Raw genomic sequence first — 7,336 nt, 5'->3', positions numbered from 1 at the left:
TTTTTGGTAAATCATCCTAATCATTACTTATTTAATTGTTTTTTAAGATTTCGAGTTAACAAGATAAATTAATTTTATTTTTAAACTTAAAAAAATTAACTCCACTAACCATGTATTTTATAATAAACCATATAATTTTTATCATCAAATAAACTATTTATATTTATCACATTAAATCTTTTAAATACTTAAAGTGAGCTAGTCAGCCGCCACCCTCTTCCAACTTTTTTATTTTCTCAGTTTTTAGCTTTTAGCTTTTATATATTTATATATATTTTTTAATCATTATATAATTGAATTTGAGTTGACAATTTTATTGCAAATTAAATTGAAACTAATTTTGTTTTTTTCTTGAATTTTATCTTTAGAATTGTCTTACATTCATGGGGATGGAATAGTGGAGGCAGCCAGGTCGAAGTAAAGACCACAGAACTTTTGCCGACACGATTTCCCCTTGTCACCAAACAATTTTGACTTTTTTGTTACCTTTATTTATTTATATGTCGTGGCAGAATCGAGTGAATCAATTGCTCTCCATTTACCTATGACTGAAGTCCCTACAAAATAAACTACCTGAAGGCTGGGATCCCCTGCAATTCAACTGGGGGATACCTCCTCTAGTCCTCTTTTTCTGACTTTTCTTTTTTTTTTTTACTGAATATGTGAGAAGAGTTTTTTTTTTAGGGCTAACTCTCGTGAAGTTATGTGCTTTTTGCAAACATTTTTTTAATGTTTAAAGTCTTTTACTTTTGTGTATCAAACTTTGATTTTCTTCCACTTTTTTCCTTTCATTAGGATTTTCTGTTAGATCCTAACGGAAATATGTGAAATTACTAAACTATCTTTACTGAAATTACTCATTTCACCTTTTAATTTAACTGCAATATGTAATGGAAGGAAAAAAATGAAAGGAAATCAAAATTCAATACACCAAAGTGAGAAACTTTGAACATTGGGAAGTGTTTATAAAAGGCGCGTAACTTCATTAAGGGTAAGTGAAATTACCAATTTTTTTATTAGAATAGGAGGCTTACTCTTGGAGCCTAATGTGCAATTCAAACATGATGCAAAATGTTATTTTGCATTTTTTATAGCTTTTTCTTTAACATATTTAGTTGATATGGCATGTTTAATTTGCTTTTAGATAAATCTTAATTAAAAATTTAATATTATTTATACTCCTAAATCTTATGAGATTGGAGATTGTAAAAAAAAAGAAAATTGAAAGTTTGATGCCTTAAATAAAGAGTTTTTGAATATTAAAGAAGTAATTTTAAAACGCGTAAAAGTTCCAAAGATTTTGTGAAGTTTTCTTCTCTTTTTTAGTGTCCTTTTTGATAATTAATATAGTGAAATAGTTATAGACCTAATCTATGCATGATTATGATTGGAATAATGAGGCACACAAAATAAATTTATGTTTGTTCTAGTATATTTCTGTCTTCTAATGGGGAGCGTTTAAGATGCAACCATTATTGTAGATGCAATCGATCGCATACTTAAACTTCAATCGAAGAGGAGTAAGCTCGGAGACTTATTGGATGTGACAATGAAAAATATCTCTGATTCTTACATTAGTAATAGTTGTTTGGGGAGAAAATTCAATTTTGTAATTGTGTGTATTCTAGATTATACCCCTAATGGCCGCCTCTTTTTTTATATTTACATACAGATATCTTTTTAGAGTACTGCTATAGATCATCTTTTGGTAATTTTAAAAGCCACATCAGTTTTAGGAGGATAAAAATATAGTCCTTAGCATTACTCTTCTTTCTGTTCTTTTTATGTTTTTTTAATTTTCTCTTGATATTATGCGGATATTGTTTACTAAAAATGTAGAAAAAAAAACTTGTTCTTACTTTCTTTTTTGCTTTTAAAAAAAATTAAAAAAAAAATAAAATTAATATCTAATTAGGACTAAAAGAACACCTAACATTCTCCTATTGCATAACTACATGGCCAGGTGTCATTCTCCAATTCGGTGTATTTCTACAAGCCATGCCAGCGAGGTCCCCTGCCACGTGTTATCTTTTAGATCAATGGATCAAATGAACCTTTCCTGGCGTGCTGCAGCTGTCGCCCGCATCACTGGGAATATAAATGACGGCTGTGGTGATATGGCATGATCTTCAAAAATGCTCCTTCAATTCGTCCAATTATAATTGAAAGATGTTTCCAACTCAGCAAATTAGTTATAATTAGTCCTCTATTTATTTTAGTTTTTCTTTATTACACAAAGAGAATTGCTAGAAAGCCAAAGAGTAGGAGTCATAATTTTTTCCAAATTGACGTGGCAAAAATTTTAAACACTTGAGACTGGTTGTTTATTTATTTATTTTTGTTTTTCATTTTAAAATTCTTATCACGTCGGTTTAGAAAGAATTTTGGCTTCTTCTCTTATACAAATATCTCATCAATATGACGTGACAAGGTTTAGTAGTATTTGAACATTCTTTTTAGCAAGGGTTTATGCAAGAGCTACTAAACTTTATCACGTCAACTTTGTGAGATATTTGTAAAATGTTTGCGTGATACAAATCATTACTCTTTTCTATTATATGTAAATTCAAAAACAGTTTTAAAAGGCAAACTTTACAAAACTTCTCTAAATTTTCACACGTTCTGACATTACCCTATTAATGTTCAAAAACTCTAAATTTAGGATATCGAACTTCCAATTTTTTGTAATGTCCTCTACTAAATTAAGGCATTTATTTTTTAAAATTCCGTTAAATTCTTACCAGCGCCTGAATCTTTGTAATTTTTTATTATTTTTTTATAATAAAAAACAAGAGCATTTTGAAAATTGTAACAATATTTAACGAAAAATCCTAATCGATGAAAACATTGTAAAAAATTGAAATTTCAATACCTTAAATTTAGAGTTTTTGGACATTAAAAAAATAATATGAAAACGCGTAGATATTTTGTGAAGTTTCCTTGAACTTAAATAAAAACTTGTGTAGATCGTCATCAGCCTAAGCATGGAAATTAACCTTGCTGATCATTGTGATTGGTGATGCCAATATTCTTCATCCGTCATCAATTATAGTGAGAGCAACATTTGTGAAGTTGACAAAACCATAATTTTAAATAATAAATTATGACATATAGAATAATCAAAACCCACTAGGCAGTATTGATAACCGGTTTCACATCTTCTTCCACACATCAATTCTATTCTAGAGCAATTTAAGAAGAGAGTGGCTGTCAGCTGACACAGTTGATGATGTTTGTGAAGTTGTTGGCAGCCCACAAAAATCTGGAATGTGAAAGAAAACATCAAGTATGAACGCTAATTGTAGACAAAAAAAAAAAAAAAAAAAAATCTTCTCTGCTGCCAAAATTGAAGATTTGCACTATCAATTTTGCATTTAATTCAAATGGAAGACGACCCTGCCTGCCTGCCTGCTGCTTCCTCTAATTTTCTCACCAAAAAATTTGTCTGTTTGATTTCAGCCCTTTGTTTGTCACTTCCCTCGATCGGTACTTGCTATCTCTCTATCCTGCTTTGGGCAGAAAGGAAATAAATTAAAACTAAAGCTGCCTTACTCACAAAAAAAAATAACTAAAGGTGCCTCTGTCGACTGCTAAAGCTATATACACTGGTGTTGGGCTACATATATGTTTAATTAATATGTTATCTTGAATCACCAAATTTTTATGGCGGGTTCAAATTTTTTTTTTAAATATTTGTTCTCATACTTTTTTAAATTGTTGTTTATTTAAAAAATTAAGTTTATAAGAAGAGATAAATGTATTCATTTAATTTAGAAAAAAAAAAAAAATTTACTTACAATCATTGATCTTTCGTTACTGTTGTAATCATACCCTTAAACTTTTAAATATGTCAATTTTAGATTATCATCTTTCAGAAGTTTGCAATGTCAACACTTTTGTCCAAATTCAACATAAGTCATAACGAAAGAAGCGAAATCGACTTCCGTCCAAATTTAAGGTATTTTTATAATTTTATAAATATCTTAGCGGTATTTTGAAAATTTCCCTCGTCAACCAAGGGCGGAACTTGAATATTTAGTTTGGGGGGTAAAATTAAAAAAAAAAAAAAAAAAGAGAGGGGGGGGTGGGCTGGGGACCCTCCAAACACATGTGTAGTTCTGCCCTTGTCGTCAACTGTTTGATTTAACGCTAAATTTTGACGGGATTGTTGACATTGCAAACTTTTGAAAGATTGTAACCCTAAAATCTAAAATGACACTTTAAAGTTTAAGAATATAATTACATAATAAGTGAAGTTTTCCCTTCAATTTATATTCTAACATGTTATCTTGGAATGTTTACTCCTTGTTGTGTAAAGATATAATTAAGAATTTAAGAAGCTCACACAAATTATTTGTTGATTAACACATGAATTTGTAAGAAAGTCTTAATAATTTAGGTATTTATCATAGAATTTTAAGAAGAATTAAATAGTTCGGTCTATGGCCTATATTTCATAACGTAACGCATAATTAAGATTTGTTGTATTATGTACACAATCTTGTTCTAAATTTGCATGCATGCTCAATGTGACATCCAAGTCACATTAATTAATCTTGATTTTTTGTAATTACCCTGGCTTGATATGAGGTTGAGGTTATCTAATCACCAACTAATTGAATATTTATAATTAATTTGTTTCCTTTTTAATTATCAAAATTGAAAGCTGGCATGAGGCAGCTGGTTGATGATGTTTCAGTTTGTGATTTGGACAAAACAAAGCTGCTTACGCCGCGCTTCTAGAGAGAACATATTGTCAATGGTATACAAAATTCAAAAAACTCGTGTACAATATTCTCTTTAACTTCATCTTATAATGATGCAAGAATTTAATATATTCTTTTATCCCTTTGTTTTCTTTGACTTTTCATTATGGGAGGCCGACTTTAATTATAAATTATAACTAGTTTACCAAGGATCATGACGCTTATATTATAGCACATAATCATCCTATTTAATTAATCCAAGGAAAAGTATTTTATAAAATCCATTTCAAACATGTGACTCATTTTATTATACCTCTTTCCTGAGACTTGCTCATGTCAAATTGCATGGATATGTGCATGTGCGTGTGCATGTACCTTATATTTATTGTTTAAAATAGAGCAGCAATTTTGTAACTGTTTTCGTCTTATCATGTTTGTGTTCAAATTATGTCAAACTCTAATTCGATTCCTTTTATTAAATGAGTCAAACCGTTTAACCTGTCGTGTAGTATATTGTAATCTCTAAATGTTGTATGTTAGTTGATGCATAAATATAAAACTATACAAGTCAATCATAATCTAACCCATTTAATTAAAATCGGTCAGACTCCATAATTTACTAATTTCGTGTCAAATTTACAGATCATGTCAAAAATTGTCTAACCCTAACGGAGAGATTGCATAACCATTTTCCAATGGCTCCCAGCCTCCAGTCCCGTATGTACATTAATGAAATCTGTTAAATTAAAAAATGGAATTTGACAGTATGGAGTAAATTGTTTTTTTGGTATATCTCAGTGACATCTAAATTCATTTTCATAGCACAGTGAGCCAATTGTAAATCAAGTAAACCACATGTACTGATTTTTTTTAAAAAAAAATTAAATTAATCAAACCTTTCGATCTTAACCCATTAATTTCGTATTAACTTCCTATCGAATTTGTAAATTTTGTTAAAAATTGTCCTCTAACGTATAGATATTGCTTAACCCTTTTCCACTGGCTTCCGTATGTATGAGGCTACGCCTACAAATAATGAAAGTACGCACGTGGGAGATATAAAAATAAAAGAAAAGATGTTGTAGAGATTTTGCTTCAAACATTTCAAGATTCGTCGTCTTAGGAAAGCTTCAACAACAATGTCTGAAACACTGACCAGGATCTCTTTCGCCTCAACTGATTTGGTCGCCGGCAGTCGATCTCAGCATTAAATATTACGACACATCAAGAGTAAATTATCATTTTATGGGTTTGTTGTTAAGAGAGAGAGAGAGAGAGAGAGAAATATCGTACAAGGTAACTTGAAGTGGAAGAAATAATAATAATAATGGAGATATAAGATATTGTTGCTTTTTGAAACCAGACATTTGCAGATATTTTTCTGGACTGGCTTCAAAATGTCGGAGGTTTAATGGTAAGAGCAACGAGGAAACCATATCAATATCTTATAAGTATCTCGAAAAAACGATGTGACAAGATGCCATTGTTATAATGGAAACCCGAGAGTTCCAATCCACCGTTAAATTAGTTATTGTAAAAAATTTAAAGAATTGGTTGAGATTTCCCCATCAACATTAATACAGAATAGTTGTGAAATAAAAATGTGATATACAACATTACTATGTTATAATAGGTTTCAGACATGGTTCTTGATTGAGGTTTGGAGGTCGCTTAATTTTTCTCCGGGGTTTAATGGTCAAAGTGATGGTACATATCACACAAATATTTTACAAATATCTCATAAAATTGATGTGACAAAGTGGCATTGTTATAATGGTAATGTTATAAAGTATATTTTTATTTCACAATGCTAACGTGTCAATCCCAACCAACCATTGAATCAATCATTGTTAAAAAAAATTGTGAGATAAAAATGTGATATATATTATTATTATTATTATTATGTTATAATAGGTTTCAAACGTGGTTCGTTGTTGTCTTGTATATATAGAAGATATAGCTAAGTATTGTTTTTATTTATTTCAATCTACTTTCAATTTCCATCCTTGAAGACTTGTAATAAATGTATAGATTATTACAGGTTTTTTTGTCTGCTTAAACATTAGTATTCTTTAAAATAACCATTTTTCATTTAAAACAAACAAAAAAAAAAAACAAAAAAACAAAAAAACAAAAACAAAAACAAAAACAAAAGCTATAATCTACCATTATTAAGTTTTTCATAATTTCATTTGACTTACAAATAAGAAAGAATGAAAGATAAACCAAGTCCAAACGTATATTATTTTATATTCTAGTAAATGTTTATATATCATTGTATTTATCTTAACTTGTGAGAATGCTGTTGGATTATGTCAATAATATTCTTTTTAATATAAAGTCAAAGTCAATAGATGATGGTAGGCTGCTTTATGTAGATCTCAAAAAATTACATTAAAAAAAAAAAACCAAAAAAAAAACACACGCACACAATATTATAACATTTCGAAACAAACAGGGTTAATAAAATAAAATTAAACTTTTAGACATTTTAGGGCAATATGTTTGGCTTTACAAACCAAATTTTCCCCTGCAAATAGATTTTATAACTACTACAAACAAGTTACAGAACTTGTAAGCATATCTAGTAAAATACGTAAAATGTCAATATTAACTAAATTTAACTAATA

The sequence above is a fragment of the Corylus avellana genome, chromosome ca1 (genome assembly GCF_901000735.1).
Source record: "Corylus avellana chromosome ca1, CavTom2PMs-1.0".
Taxonomy (NCBI): Eukaryota; Viridiplantae; Streptophyta; class Magnoliopsida; order Fagales; family Betulaceae; genus Corylus; species Corylus avellana.
Note: the sequence above shows the minus strand (reverse complement) of the source record.